This window comes from Juglans regia, chromosome 8 (genome assembly GCF_001411555.2).
Source record: "Juglans regia cultivar Chandler chromosome 8, Walnut 2.0, whole genome shotgun sequence".
NCBI classification, from domain to species: Eukaryota; Viridiplantae; Streptophyta; class Magnoliopsida; order Fagales; family Juglandaceae; genus Juglans; species Juglans regia.
In genome coordinates, this window is record NC_049908.1 from 16,269,273 (window position 1) to 16,286,355 (window position 17,083).

Below are 17,083 nucleotides of genomic sequence, written 5' to 3' on the forward strand. Positions count from 1 at the left end.
TTCCGGCGCAGCTTTCTTCATTTGGAACTCCATCACATGCATGCATGCATCCATCCATCCACCCTTGAATTCTTCAACCCCACACCATCCTAGCTAGCTTTCTTTCTCCATATATAAGGATTACCTTCAAGCTTCGTATATTATATATATGCCGGCCCCAACACCCATGATCCATTTCTCTGCAACAATTTATTATCAGTCTTCTTCAACTTATTTCATTCAATGATTATCATCATGCTAAAACAGCCACTTACATATGTTTTCTCTGCGACTTTACAATGAGGCAGAGCCTCTGTTTTATACAAGAAGTTTACAAGGAATATTCTGTATAACAGAATTGGCAGGTGTGTGCACTGGGGCACGTACATTGTCAGTGCACAGAGGTACGTAAAAAGGTAGCACTACAACGGATGATTTGCTGCAGAGGTGAATATTCTGGGTGGTGCTCGTGAGTCCTCGTGGGTTTGCTCTGCTGTGGAAACGTCTTTGTTGCCTGCTGTGGAAACGTCTTTATTGCGTTGCTCTGTATTGTGTTTTGCATGAGTTGCATGCTGTACGTGAACAGACCCCCTCAAGTCAAGCGGCAGAGATCTTAAGTGTAGACTTGAACACAACAATAGAAACCTGGCAGCTGACAAAGGTTTGGTGAGAGCATCGGCTAGTTGGTCCTTGCCCGAGATAAAAGATACTATAAGGGACTTGTTGAGGACTCTATCCCGAACAAAATGGAAGTCTATCTCGACATGCTTGGTTCGGGCATGAAACACCGGATTGGATGACAAGTAGGTAGCCCCTAGATTATCACAATAAAGCACTGGTGCAGCGGTAAGATTTATTCCAAGGTCCCTACATAAGTGTTGTACCCAAATGATTTCTGCAGTGGCATTTGCTACTGCCTTGAACTCGGCTTCTGTCGATGAGCGTGCAACCGTAGGTTGCTTCTTAGATGACCATGATATAAGGTTCAAACCAGAGTAAATGAGATAGGCGCCTGTGGATCGTCTGTCATCGGGGCATCCTGCCCAATCGGCATCAGTGTATGCCGTAAGATTCATAGTGGATGACTTAGAGAATAGGAGACCAAGCTGAGGAGTGTGTCTGAGGTATCTCAAGATCCTTTTAACGGCTTGCCAGTGTGGTATTCTCGGTGCATGCATGTATTGACATACCTTACTCACTGCAAAGGCTAAGTCCGGGCGTGTGAACGAGAGATACTGCAGAGATCCTACTGTACTGCGATACAAAGATGGGTCTTCAAATAAATTGCCACTGTGAAGACTTAATCTTTCGGTTGTGGCCATTGGTGTTTTAACTGGTTTTGCCGAAGACATGTTTGTGCGTTGTAACAAATCTGCAATATACTTCTTCTGGGTGAGCATGAGACCTTCACTGGTATGAGTTGCTTCAATGCCAAGGAAAAAGTGTAAAGTGCCGAGATCAGTGATGGGAAATTCAGCTCGTAGGGAACAGACAAGTTCTTGAATGAGCATCATTTTGGACCCTGTAATGAGTAGATCATCTACATACACAAGCACATAAGTGTGTTTTCTCCAGAAATTCTAGTGAAAAGCGATGTATCAGCAGTTGAAATTTGGAAACCAAGGTCAAGTAGTTTCTGACTAAGCCGAGAGTACCAAGCTCTTGGAGATTGTTTCAAACCATAGATGGCTTTTTGGAGCTTGCAAACATGGTTTGGAAATTGAGGATGTGCAAAACCAGGGGGCTGAGCCATGAAAACAGTTTCCGAGAGTGGTCCGTGAAGAAAAGCATTTTGGACATCGTATTGATGCATGGGCCATCCATTTGTGACTGCAAGTGAGAGAACCAAACGAATGGTTGTTGTCTTGACCACGGGGCTGAAGGTTTCTTCATAGTCCACTCCCGATTGCTGCAAGAACCCCTTTGCCACGAGTCGAGCTTTTCGACGCTCAATTGTGCCATCTGCTAGATGTTTAGTTCGGAAAACCCACTTACAAGAAACAATGTTAGAAGCTTGAGATGCAGGAACAAGGGTCCATGTGGAGTTAGAAAGCAAGGCATTAAATTCTTTGGTCATGGCAGACCTCCATTCTGAGTGCTTTTGCGCAGTAGAGAAGCACGATGGATTTTCCGGGACAGTAGTGACTATGTAAGCTTGTTTTTGGACTTGCGGTGGAGGCCAACTTATAGTTCCATCTGTAAAGAGACGTGGGCGAGCAGTGCCTGTTTGTGAGCGAGTAATAACTGATCGTGCATGCTGCAATGCAACTGGTGCATTTTGATTAGGAATAACAGAGGTAGAGGTGGGAGATGAGATGGGGATTGGACCTAAAATGGAAGGGGAAGAAATGGACTGATTCACGAGAGAGTTGAGAATAGAAAAAGATGGTTGAGTAGGTTCGGATTGGGTATTGAGCTGAGGTAGATGAGCAAAGGGAAAGTGAGTTTCATTGTACCGGACATCTTTGGAAATGTAAATCCGTTGTGAGGATATGTGGTAGCAAATGGAACCTTGATGAGCTGGGCTTAAACCGAAGTAAACACATTGAACGGCCCTATAATCAAACTTGTGTTGATTGAAGGGTCGTGTGAGCGGCCAGCAGGCCGAACCAAAAACTCGTAGAAAATGAAGTTTGGGTTCAGTTTTGTGTAACTTACAGAAGGGAGATGTATTTGCAAGAGACGTTGATGGGAGAATGTTTATGAGTCTCACGGCATGCTGGAAAGCATAAGGCCAGAATTGTAAAGGCACAGATGCATGTGCAAGAAGGGCTAAGCCAGAGTCTACGATATGTCGATGCTTCCTTTCCACTATGCCATTTTGAGTGTGGGCATGTGGACAAGTTACTCGATGTTTAATACCAGAAGTGGCTAGAGTTTGAGTGAAGGATCTGAACTCACCACCCCAGTCCGTTTGCAATTGTTTAATTTTGGTGTTGTATTGTAATTCAACGTGAGCTTTAAATTTAATGAACGTGGGTAAAGCTTGAGATTTATTTTGTAATGGAAACAGCCATGTATATCGGGAAAAATCATCAACAAATGAGATATAAAACTTGAAACCTTCATTAGATATGTGAGGGGAAGGACCCCAAAGATCACTAAAAATAAGTTCAAATGGTTCTGAAGAACGATTTAAACGCATAGGAGCAGGTGTACAATGGTGTTTAGCCATTGCACAAGCATTACAGAAATGAGATAAAGACAGTGGATCAAAAGGGATGCCATGTTGACGAAGAGTTGATTGAACAAGCTTAATGGAGGGGTGACCAAGTCTTGAATGCCATAAAGCAACAGATGGAGAGTCGGCGGAAACTGTGCTGGTTAAGGCTTGAGGAGGCGAGTGTGAGAACGTGTATAGACCATTAGTGGTCTTCCCTTGAAGAAGAGTGGTCCCCGTGGCGCAATCCTTAACAAAAAAAGAGTCAGAGTGAAATTGAAAGTAAACATGATTATCGAGACAAAATTGTCTAACTGAGATCAGATTCTTTTTGAAGGAAGGAACACACAAAAGTTTGTTCAAGAGAAAGGTTGAAGATGGAGAAGAGAAAGTAGCAGAACCCGAATGAGAGATGGTGACTGGAGAGCCATCTCCAACATGAAGTTGTTCATCACCAATATGCTCTGCAGCATGAAGATTCAGATTACCCAGCTCACTTGTAACATGATTTGTTGCTGCCGTGTCAGGATACCAGACATTGTCTGTTTGATAGTTTGAAGAGCTGTAATGGGCGGAAGGTGGAGCAGCCGATGTGTAGGCTTGGTTGAACCGATAGAGACAGTTGAGTGCAATATGACCAAGTCTGTTACACACTTGGCAGATGGGGCGAGTGTCAGTGAGTGTAGAAGATGGAGCAGATTGAGTGTTACCTGAGTAGCCATTTGAGGTGCGACCCCCTCGATTTCGGCCTCCACGACCTCTGTTAAAGTATTGACGACCACGACCACGACCACGTGCATAAGAAGGAGCAGAAGAAGACCTGGTTGAGAAATTAGCAGAGGTTTCCTGAGGAGAGAAGAGAGAGATATTTGCAGCATGATGCTGCATACGTGCCTCATGAGCCAAGAGGTGACCAAACAATTCATCTGTGGAGATAGGATCTATTCTGGTGGTGACAGAGGACACGAGGGGATCATAATCTGGGCCAAGACCAGCAAGTAAGTAGGGAACAAATTCATTTGAAGGTAAGGGACGACCAGCGGCAGCCATGGTGTCAGCTAGGGTCTTTGCTTTTCGAAAGTAAATGGATATTGGGTCTGAGCCTTTTTTAAGAGATGCTAGTTGAAACTGAGTTTGAATTAAACGAGCTTGGGAGGCAGATGCATATGTTGACTCAAGTGAGAGCCATACATCTCGGGCACAGGTGCTGCCAACCACTTGAGCAATGATAGGCTCAGAGAGGGAGGAGATCAAAGCAGACATGACCTGTTGGTCATGTTGAAGCCAGAGATCGTAAGCTTCATTAAGTGAACCATCGGCAAGTTTGGCTGGTGGTGCTGGATGAGTGCCATCAACAAACTTAAATAGCTTTTGACCTCGTAGATAGGGAACGATTTGAACTTTCCAAAGGAGGTAGTTTTCTGGGGTAAGTTTTACAGAGATGATATGAGCTAGACTTGTCAAGGAAGGAGACGTGGTTGATGAGTTAGAGCTAGATGAAGAAGATTTTGAGGATTTAGTCATGGTGGACGATTAGTCCGAAAAACGCTCTGATACCATGCTAAAACAGCCACTTACATATGTTTTCTCTGCGACTTTACAATGAGGCAGAGCCTCTGTTTTATACAAGAAGTTTACAAGGAATATTCTGTATAACAGAATTGGCAGGTGTGTGCACTGGGGCACGTACATTGTCAGTGCACAGAGGTACGTAAAAAGGTAGCACTACAACGGATGATTTGCTGCAGAGGTGAATATTCTGGGTGGTGCTCGTGAGTCCTCGTGGGTTTGCTCTGCTGTGGAAACGTCTTTGTTGCCTGCTGTGGAAACGTCTTTATTGCGTTGCTCTGTATTGTGTTTTGCATGAGCTGCATGCTGTACGTGAACACATCATCACCTCTCTCTCTTTCCCTCAGCAAATCAATATGGCCAAACTTTCAAGTCTGCTTTACATTATTTTCTTCGTTCTCTGTGTCTTCACCCACTACTACTCCTCAAATGCAGTTAGGGTTTATAATGTAATAAGCTTTGGAGCTAAAAGCAAATGGCATAAGGGACTCCACACCAGCATTCCTTAATGCATGGGCTGCAGCCGGCGCCTCAACGTGTTCTACTGCCATTAAGGTGCCGAAGGGAAGATATGTGCTTGGCTCTTTGGCCTTCAAAGGTGACTGCAAAAGCTCCGATATCACTTTAATTCCCGACTGAGGGAACACTTGTGGCTCCGGCTAAAAATTGGCTCAGCTTTGAAGGCGTTAGCCACGTTTCCATTGTCGGAGGAGCCCTCGATGCCAAAGGACAATCTTTGTGGGCTTGCAAATTAGCTGCCAGCAACAACTGTCCTAGCGGAGCCACGGTACCTACTTATACATTCTTTTTTTTTTTTTTTTTTGAAATGCCACTCTTACATTCATAGATTTATCCCTCTACTTTATTATTTTTTGTTTTTTTGTTTTCTGATTTAATTTCTTGAGTTTGAATTAATCACCTCTCTTGATGTTTTTGTTTTTTGGCAATATTTCAAGGTGATTAAGGACAATTAGCATTGAAATTATTTTTTTTAAGTTATTTAAGTGAGTAGTGCTACATAGTACATGTATTTACAATTTTACGTACAAAACTCATTTTTTCAGTTTAATTTTAAAATTCAAATTTCATAATTTTCAACATATCTGTAATATAAACAAATAAGTTTTTTGTAAATTTTTCTCAAATACAATTAGCATTTTTCTATTTATGTACGTAGCACATATATGAAAATGAAAAATTTTACCTGTCATCTTCTGCACCACATATTAACATTTAATTTTTTATTTTTGTTATTATATTTAAATACACATATATTAATGTATAAATATGTTTGTTTAATTAAAAGGGTAAAAATGACAAGTAATAAGTCTATATATGGTGTGGAAATGATAAATAGCATTTCTCGTATAGAAATATATTAGCAATTGTTCTAGACTCGCAATTTTGTTAACCAATATTTCGCGAACAAATTACGCTCTTAAATTACTTGATATATCAAGCACTTAAAAGCCACGAAACAAATTGCTTGGTATATACATTTTTTTTTGTCAAATTGGTTCAACAAATAATTATACATTCTTATCCACACATGCAACCATTATTTATGTGTCATATTGTATTAATACAGTGACCAACAACACAATTACGTACTAACATTAGTATTATTTAACTCTTAGTTATGATAATATCAGACAATCCATTTTATGATAAGAGATCATTTGTTTTATAATTTATCTTTCAAATTAAATTATGTCACAGAAGCAGTGTATGGCATAGAAGCCTTAAGATACCTGTACTCATTACATGGAGGAATTTTAAAAAAATAATCATATTTTTCCAATATTATTTTATAAAAATATCCTCCAATTAAAACAAAATTGTAAAAAAATTTATGTAAAAGATTTGTGTCTATCATTTTCCATATTCCTATATAATTGGTAAAGATGAATTTAGTATTGTCTCATACATATTATAAAATACATTTATTTGTTTGAAATTTTTCTATAATTAATGAATGATTATATATATCGATCCTACAATACCAGACGATAATTATAATATTATTGATAGCAATAATTGATGCTTATATACGGCGATGATTTCTTGTGTATGAATGCAGACATTGAGCTTTACCAATTCTAACAACATTAGGATCAATGGATTGCTCTCACTGAACAGCCAGATCTTCCACATTGTGTTTAATGGCTGCCAAAACGTGCATGTTGAAAAAGTCAAAATCATAGCCGCCGGAGACAGTCCCAACACAGATGGCGTTCACGTCCAATTATCCAGAAATGTTGCCATCACCAACTCACGCATCAGAACAGGGGATGATTGCATCTCCATTGGCCGTGGCACCATGGACTTGTGGATTGAACGCGTCGCATGCGGCCCTGGTCACGGCATTAGGTGATAGAAATATATAGGGATTTGATTTTTTTTATTTTTATTCTTACTAAATTAATTGATTTATTTTACTCATTAGCGTGAGAAAAAAAAGTAAAAAATTAAAAAATCTTGTGTAACGTGTGGCATAGGAATAATGAGTAGAATTATTCAAATATATAGAACCTTTCGTACAGTAATATGACAGGCATAGATATAGAGCCCAAAGAAAATGTTTTAGACTATAATGTTAAGAGTAATATTAGATACAGTATGCAGGTGTATAAGTTCCGCATACTCATTTTAAAAAAAAATTAGATCCACAATTCAATAAATGATTTTTTTATGTGGGTTTTAAATTTTTTTCATCTTATTTTTTAAATAGATTGAGTTAAGCTTCCACATCTTAAAGATGTAAATATCACTTGTTTAATATTAACGTTCTATTTCATTGTGTAATTGTGCTTGTTGTAGCATTTGCAAAGGACACCAAAGAGCTAGGGGTCCAAAATCTGACAGTGAAGAAGGCAATTTTTACCGGCACTCAAAATGGGTTTAGAATAAAGTCTTGGGCCAGACCTAGTAATGGATTTGTCCGATGGGTCCAGTTTCAAGTCGCTGTAATGAACAATATCCAGAATCCCCCACAACATCAAGTGCCCTACGCAGGTAATAAGAAATCTTAAGTAGGTTACTATATATATATTGTGAATGGAAAAAATGTCCATAACTCATAAACTGGGCCCAGCCCACCAAGCCATCATTAGGGATAAAAAGGGAGACAAGAAAGAGATAAAAGAGGGAGATAAAAGAGGGAGATAAGAGAGATATAAGGGCCGTAAATATTAAAGGGAGACAAGAGGGATATTAGAGTTGTAAAATGGTAGAGGGTCAAAAAAAGAATGAGAAGTGTGCACGCAAGGGAGATCTACCAGCTCGTGGTAGGCTAGCATGTACAGTAAAGGGTCAGGCAAACATATAAAAGGGAATGACCAAACAACATAAAGGGAGATGATCAACGGATTGAATAGAAATGGATAAAGAAAGAGATGGGGAATCGGCAGAAATATATTGAGGAAGAGCCCCAACCTTCTCTGTACAGTGAGATATGTGGTTCATGAGTGATTGTAAACAGATATATTATTGTGGAGACTTCCCTCCCCAAACCCCCGTGGACGTAGGCATATTGCCAAACCACGTAAATCTTGATGTTCGTCTCTATTTACTTTCCTTGCACTTATTTTCTATTCACCATTGTGGACTTATGAAATGCCACCGTACAGATACACCAGAATACTGTCTGCGTGAATTTACCCACGCCCGCAAAACACGACGTCAACAGTGGCGCCGTCTTTGGGATCTCTGTTGTCCCATAACCAGCGTGTCCTTTGTATGCCGGCAACAACACGGTCTCAGAGCTCGTGATGTGAAGAAGAACAAACTGAAGCGATGGAAGGAAGAGATGACGAACAGCCTACGATAACACAGAAGAGGAACACAATGAAGATGGAAGAAGGATGATTTTCTAGTGCACTGAATAAATTCCAAGTAATGAAGGAAGCATCTTCCAGATAAGTACTCCATGTTTCATTACTTTTATTTTTTAACTAGTTTAAAGGTTGGGCGAGTAAATTATGCGTCGCCCAGATAACACAGCATTTGCACCTTGAGTGATTGAGCCACTTAATTTCCTGGCTCGGGATATGATTTGTGCCTAGGCACAATTACTAAACGCCTAGACAAGCAGTGCCCACTAGAGCACTGTGTTATGCATATTATACACGGCACTAGTGCACAGTGCCACGTATGTGGAGGCCATGCATGGCATGTATGGTGCCACGTATGGAGACTCAATGGGTGCACATCTTGTGCACCTGAGTGGCACCCTACCATGCCGTGTGCAGCCAAGAGCCGCAAGCGACAACTTCGGGCCACCACACTAACCGCCAGAATTTTCTACCACGGTTTTGGTGGTCACCGAAACCAAAGGTCATGCACGGACGGGATATCACCCCGCAAAGACCATAAGGCTCACGGCTAGCAGCCGTGAGCCACCTGACCTTTCGACGGCCACTACGAGGTCGCTGGAAGTTTCTGTCTCCGACCAGCTCGACCCCGTCGCCAAGGGTCGAGTAAGGTGCTCCATGCGGAATCTCTGCCATCTGAAAAGCCTGTGGCAGCCAGCCGCAAGCCCTACACGCCAGCTGGCGGCCACTAAGTGGCTCGCCGATAGTCTCTGGCAGCAACCATCCTCCCCACCTAGAGGGAGGCAGCTCCGGCGAAAAGACCATGTGGTCAGCCTGCATGGGACAAGGGCCTCAGCCCAAAAACTGTCATGGCACAATGGGAGCTACGGCGACAACCAGGTGACTGCCTCAGTGGCCACCTCCTGTGGTGGTCGCGTGCAAAAAAATTATGTGGGTGCACGGTTTTATGCACCCGAGATTATCTCCGTCCATGCACGGTGGACAATGGCGACAGCCAACAGCCACAATGACCACCGGCATAATCTGCCACGACAGTGGCAGTCATCTCCTCGGCATCACTCACTAGCATGAAGACCCACTTGCCCGAAATACATGCATGGAGGCAACAAAACTTGTATGAAACTCAGTTCAGCAGACTCAGCATGGGAAATTCTCAGCTCGGTAATCAGCATGCGCGGGCTTCTCAGCTCAGTAACACATGCACGAACTACACATGCACGAACTCCTCAACTCGGTAGCCACCTACAAGGGTTCCACCATTCGAAAACCCATGCACATTAAGCACCTACTCGAAAACCATCACATGGCAACATCTATCATGTTCTGGAAGATATCTCACACGACAACATCTATCATGTTAGGAAAAAGTTGTATACACTACGTTCGCCATGTACGGGAAGCCCATGGCAAACCAGACCAGTCGCACAATCAAAAATTGATAAAATTGCACAACTTGCATGAGCCTTTTTTGTTCTGCTCAGCTCGGATTTTCTACTCGAATCAATTTTTCTGCTCAGCTCGAGTTTTCTACTCGAATCGATTATTCTGCTCACCTCGGATTTTCTGCTCGGATAGGTTTTTCTGCTTGGCTCGAATTTTATGCTTGGATCAATTTTTATGCTCGGATCAGTTTTTCTGCTCGGCTCGGATTCTTCTGCTCGACTTAGATTTTCTGCTTAGATCGATTTTTCTGCTTGGCTAAGATTTTCTGCTCAGCTCAGATTTTATGCTCGGATCAATTTTTCTGCTCGGTTCGGCTTTTCTGCTCTGCTCGACTATTTTGCTCTGATATGCTAGGCTATTTTGTTATGCATGGTTCGGATTTTTCTGCTCGGTTCAGCTTCTCAGCTCGGTTCGGTTTTCCTGCTCGGCTAGGCTATCCTATTCAGCTCTGTTGTTCTGTTCTGCTCTACTCTATTGAACTATTCTGCACTGCTGTGCAAGCAAGCACAAACTCTCCCTGACTAAACAACAACTCCAGATTCGTTACTCTCAAAGTTCATGCAAATTCTGTTTCTACTAACAAAGTTATTTCTATCATTGGAACGAATTGCCAGAAGCGAAAGGTCAAGAACCGCCCAACCTACCAGTAACAAGCTCAGTCTCTAGATCAGCCATGAAGTATAAAGCACTGAAACTGAGCCATGAGCTCTTACCTACTAATAGTTATTGTTATTCTCAACGTAGTCTAAATGACTTGCCGAGCTTCATGCAAGGATGCGAAAAATATGCGTTGGTGAGAGAGTAGGGCCATCGGGCTCTGCCAACCTATAAGTGTCAATCCACGAAGTATAAAGCACAGGAACCGAGCCATGAGCCATGAGCTCTGACCTGCTAACAGCTATTCTCAACGCAGTCTAAATGACTGGCCGAGCTTCATGCAAGGATGTGAAATGATGCGTTGGTGAGGGAGCAGTGCTCTCGGGCTCTACCAACCTATAAGTGACAATCCACAAAGTATAAAGCACAGGAACTGAGCCAGGAGCTTCGACCTACTAACAGCTATTCTCAATGCTATCTAAATAACTTACCGATCTTCGTGCAAGGATGCGAAATGATACGTTGGTGAGGGAGCAGGGCCCTCGGGCTCTGCCAACCTATAAGTGCCAATCCACGAAGTATAAAGCACAGGAACTGAGCCATGAGCTCTGACCAGCTAACAGATATCCTCAACGCAGTCTAAATGACTTGCCGAGGTTCATGCAAGGTAATTGCTTGTGATGACTTGGCAGTGATAGAATCTTCATTGAACAGAATCTCCATCGATCAGAATCTCCATCATAGATAGAATCTACATCAAACAGAATCTCCATCAAATAGAATCTCCATCAGAGATAGTATCTCCATCAACAAAACTGAGTCACTAGACACTCGTGAGCTCCGCGCTCACTCTTTACGCAGTCGAGTCTATCTCTCGCTCCATTCGGGTTATGCGCTCGCACTCTACGTGGTCGAGTCCATCTCCCACACCATTCGAGCCCCACGCTCACACTTTATGTGGTCGAGTCCATCTCTCGCACCATTTGAGCTCCGTGCTCATGCTTCACGCGGTCTAGTCTATCTCCCACACCACTCGAGCTCCACGCTCATGCTTTAATCGGTCGAGTCCATCACCCAATCCATTCAAGCTCCGCGCTTGCGCTTTACGCAGTCGAGTCCATCTCCCGCACCATTCGAGCTCCGCGCTCGCGCTTCATGCGGTCGAGTTCATCTCCATCACCATTCAAGCTCCAAGCTCACGCTTTACGCGGTCGAGTCCATCTCTCGCTGCATTTGAGCTCCGCGCTAGCGCGAATATGCGGTCGAGTCCATCTCCCTCTCCATTCGAGCTCCGCGCTCATAACTTATGCGGTCAAATCCATCTCCCGCACCAATCGAACTCTGCGCTTACGCTTCACGCGGTCGAGTCCATCTCCCTCACCATTCAAGCTCCGCGCTCATGCTTTAGGCGGTCGAGTCCATCCCCATCACCATTCGAGCTCCGCGCTCGCGCTTTAATCAGTCGAGTCCATCTCCCACTCCATTTGAGCTCCGCACTTTCGCTTTACGCGGCCAAGTCCATCTCTCGCACCATTCGAGCTCTGCGCTCATGCTTCACGTGGTCGAATCCATCTCCCTCACAATTCGAGACCCCGAGCTCACACTTTATGCAGTCGAGTCCATCTCCCACATCATTTGAGCTCTACACTCGCACTTTACGTAGTCGAGTCCATCTCCAGCTCCATTCGAGCTCCGCGCTCGCACTTCACGCGGTCGAGCCCATCTCCCTCACCATTCAAGCTCTGCGATCACGCTTTAGGCGGTCGCGTCCATCTCCCACAGCATTCGAGCTCCGCGCTCATGCTTTACGTAGTCGAGTCCATCTCCCACTCCATTCGAGCTCCGTGCTCGGCTTTATGAGGTCAAATCCATCTCCCGCACCATTCGAGTTCCGCGCTTGTACTTCACGCGGTCGAGTCCATCTCCCTCACCATTCGATCTCCACGCTCGCGCTTTAATCGGTCGAGTCCATCTCTCTCACCATTCAAGCTCCGAGCTCGCGCTTTACGCGATAAAGTCCATCTCTCGCTGCATTCGAGCTCCGCACTAGCGCTTTACATGGTCAAGTCCATCTCCCTCTCCATTCGAGCTCCGCATTTGTAACTTACGCGGTCGAGTCCATCTACCGCACCATCAGAGCTCTGCACTCGTGCTTTACGCGATCGAGTCCATCTCCTGCACCATTCGAGCTTCGCGCTCATGCTTTTTGCTGTAAAGTCCATCTCCCGCTCCATTCGAGCTCTACGCTCGCATTTTATGAGGTTGAGTCCATCTCTCACACCATTCGACCTTCGTGCTCGCGCTTGACGTGGTCGAGTCCATTTCTCGCACCGTTCGAGCTCCGCGCTCACACATTACACGGTCGAGTTCATCTCCCGTTTGCACCATACGCATACTCATTAACGCTGGATATCAGTTCAAAAATCCATTCACCTTCAACATGCCCACCCAGGACAGAAACTCTCATAAGGAAAAACTTTCGTAATTTCTAGCCCACAGGTGTGCTAAAAATTAACGGGGTTCTGTGAAGGGAAAAAATGCCCATAGCCCATAAATTGGGCCCAGCCTACCAAGCCATCACTAGGGACAAAAATGGGGACAAAGAAGAGACAAAAGAGGGACACAAGAGATATAAGGGCTGTAAATGTCAGAGGGATATTAGGGCTGTAAAATGGTAGAGGGTCAGAAGAAGAGGGAGAAGTGTGCACGCAATGGAGATCTACCAGCTCGTGACAGGCTGGCATGTACAGTAAAGGGTTAGGCAAACATATAAAAGGGGATGACCAGACAACATAAAGGGGGACGATCAACGGATTGAATAGAAATGGATAAAGAAAGAGATGGGGAATTGACAGAAATATATTGAGGAAGAGCTCAAACCTTCTCTGTACAGTAAGATATGAGGATCCTTGAGTGATTGTAAACAGATATATTATAGTAGAGACTTCCCTCTCCAAACCTCCATGCACGTAGGCACATTGCTAAACCACATAAATCTTGGTGTCCATCTCTATTTACTTTCCTTGCACTTATTTTCTATTCACCACCATGGATGTACGAAATGCTACCGTACAGCCGCACCGGAACACTGTCGGGGGCTCCAAATAATTCACATCGAAGTACTGTTTGCGTGAATTTGTCTAGGCCTGCAAAACACAACGTCAACATATTTATATATATATATATATAGAGAGAGAGAGAGAGAGAGAGAGAGAGAGAGAATTTGTCTTCATAGCACGATACCTAAGACATAATCGCTAAATGCAATTACTAGCCTTGTACGAACATTCCATCAATTAACAGTCTAAAAGATGTCGATTGAAGTCTCAATAGTCACTTATGCTAATAACTTGTAAATCGACTTGAAAGTCAATATAGTGGAGTATGGGGCACGAACTCTCAAAGTTAGAGCACTTTCATCCCTACTTGTTGCTTTCTAGGCAGTCAAGTAGGTCTTCTTTTAGAGGGTTCAGGGGGATGTGCTCCCTGAAATAGGGGGTTTGAGAGGAGAATCCTTTAAAACGAGTTAACGAAAAAATACGTTAATTAGTATGATAGAGATGTCTTATTACAAAACGTTAGGACATGTTTGATATTGGAGAATTTTCAAAATTTTAAACCAAACATCTTCAAGTTTAAAAAAAAAATAAGTTACTCTAGGTGGTTTGGATAGTGAGTTAAGATGAGTTGAAATTTGAAAGTTAAATAAAATATTATTATAATATTATTTTTTTAATATTATTTTTGTTTTGAGATTTGAAAAAGCTGAATTGTTTATTATATTTTGTTTGAAAATTTGAAAAAATTATAACGATTAAATGAAATGAGTTGACACCAACTAATTATCCAAACAAAGCCTTAACTTTTTATTCAATCATTACTAAACACAAAAATCAAAATCACTTTTACAAATGCCAAAGCAAAAAAATATTCATAAAAAATTATGTTTAAACATATTTTCAACTTTACCAATTTACTTTTACAAATGCCAACACAAAACTAATTTTCCAAAAAAAATTATTTAACATTCCCTCGTTTTCTAAGACTCAATAAACAATACTTCTGAGACAACATTCTCAAAGGATTTTTATGACCAAAGATGATGGACTTATGCCTCGTTTGTTTTGAAGAACTTCTCAACTCATCTCATCTAATCATTATAACTTTTCTAAATTTCCATACAAAATAAAATAAATAATTCAATTTTTTCAAATCTCAAAATAAAAATAATATTAAAAAATATATTCTAACAATATTTTATTTAACTTTTAATTTTTATCTCAACTCATCTCATCTCATCTATGAAAACAAGTGAGGTCCATAAGTTAACCCATTCATTTTCCTTCCATGATTTATTGTCGAAATGAACTAATATTTATGTTTTCTATTTTGCCCTAATGATAGGTATCGGGTATAAAAATAAGTGATGTGATATACCGGGGCATTCGAGGAACATCAGCAACTTAGATTGCAACAAAATTTGACTGTAGTTCCAAAAACCCTTGCACAGGGATTAGACTAAAAAATGTCAATTTAACTTGTCCAGATCAAGTGTCTCAATCCTTTTGTACCAATGCAATTGGAAGAACCCTTGGCTCAATACAACCTAGCAGTTGCTTGTGATTGAGAAAAGATTAAATATTTTGTATATAAAATGTTTTTATTTATTAACAAGTACATTATTCTTCCCATTAGTTAAAAGAAAAAAGAAAAAGAAAAAGCTACTTGCACCCGAGGTTGAGGAACCTGGCATGCACAGCCATCCACATGTACAAAATGCAATAGGGCGTTTCATTTATATCCAAAATCACTACGATTTGGTTCAAACACGGAGACAAACAAGATCAGGTTCTTCGTGCAGGCCCATTTTTTTCGTCTCACTTCTTCTTTGCATCTACTGCGCATCTTCTTCTCATCTTCATCTTTTCACTTTCTTCGCAGCACTCCCATCTTCATATTATAGAATAGCTTTTACATGAAGAAAAAATCCATGGAGAGAAGAACTGCAAAATAAATCAATATAGCTACTACATTGTGCAAAACTACTAGGAGACTTTAGCAATGATATGGTCCAACAAAAATGTTCATAATCAAAACAAAAAAGCCCTATTCTTTTATTTTCATACGCATAAGTGGTAATATAAAAGGTAAAACAAAAGACCAAACGATGCTCATACCCAGCACAGGCACAACCTCTCTTTCAGAAATCGACCATCAGTGCAGATCTAGATCTTTCTCTGAGACGATGGGGTTCGGCAACGCTACAGGTACCCATCGTGGGTTTGATTTCTAAGACAGATTTTGGTTTGCTTTGTAGGTGAAACCGATTTTGTAAGTGAAACTGATTTTGCAAGTGACGCTACAGGTACTTGATGCTATAGCTTTTTTCTTTGGTTTGCTTTGCAAGTGAGACTGATTTTGGATTTTGGTGTTGCGGATCTATAGCAACTGAGACGATTTTGGCATTGGGGATGGGTTTGATTCGCTTCTACCTCTGTTTTTGATTTTTTTTAATATAAATAATACTGGCCATGTCAGCCAATTCTGCAAACGGTACGCAACATCGGGTACCTATAGCAATTCTGAAAGAAAAGGGATAGTGCATGGAAGTGTCTGATCTTGTAAACTCCATGGATAAATTAGTTCTATATTACACAGAATAGCCCATAACCAGCACAATGTGCATGCTTTAATTACTTTTATTGGAGATTTTATCAAATATATTTCTTTCAATAGTAAATTATACATAACCACTGTTACAATCATTCAAAATTGATAATATAAAAAATGGTCAACATATAAATACATTTCATATATAAATTTTGTAGCATGCATACAGTTTACCACCTATACCGTAAAGAAACCTACATAATACTCTTATCTTTCAATTTAAATTTGATTGAAATTGAAATTAGAATTGAATAATTATGAACATTAATAGATAGACCCTATTGAAAGTGTTGGTATAACGCTCCAATTCTAGAGGTCCAAGGAGTTAGCTCCTATATATTTTATAAAATCATCTCCCAACCATAGAGGCATAGACTCTAAAGACATTTTCACAAAACATTTGCCAGAAGATAGACTATGCATGATTAGAAGAGAAATAGAAATTATGCATGCTATGGATATCTGTTAAATATTTTTTATTTTATTATCTCAAATGACTTACAAAAACTTGAGGCTTTTAGCCTCATTTTTCAAATGATCTTGCTTTTTATGTATCAACATGTTATCCTTATCTAAAGGATTAGGTAGTCGAAATAAAGAGCTAAGTAAGGATTTTAAATATTTAGTCTCCTGTTTTAAGTCCTCTATTTTTTCATTAGACTCGTGAACAAGTCGTTGAAGTACTTAAATCTTCTCGATAAGTTTTTCAATCTCACGAGCTCTGAACTACAACTGCCGGGAAAATGGCATCATCATCTGACTTACTAGTCAGAACACTTTCATGCTGCATCATGAAACCTATGGCTGATGCAGAAATAACTGGTGACTGAGG

At 41.4% G+C, this 17,083-nt stretch overlaps 1 pseudogene; it reads left to right on the forward strand.

The window, feature by feature from the left end:
* Nucleotides 1-5,064: 5,064 nt before the first annotated feature.
* Nucleotides 5,065-15,204, forward strand: LOC108997766 (annotated as a pseudogene).
* The last annotated feature ends 1,879 nt before the right edge of the window (nucleotides 15,205-17,083 follow it).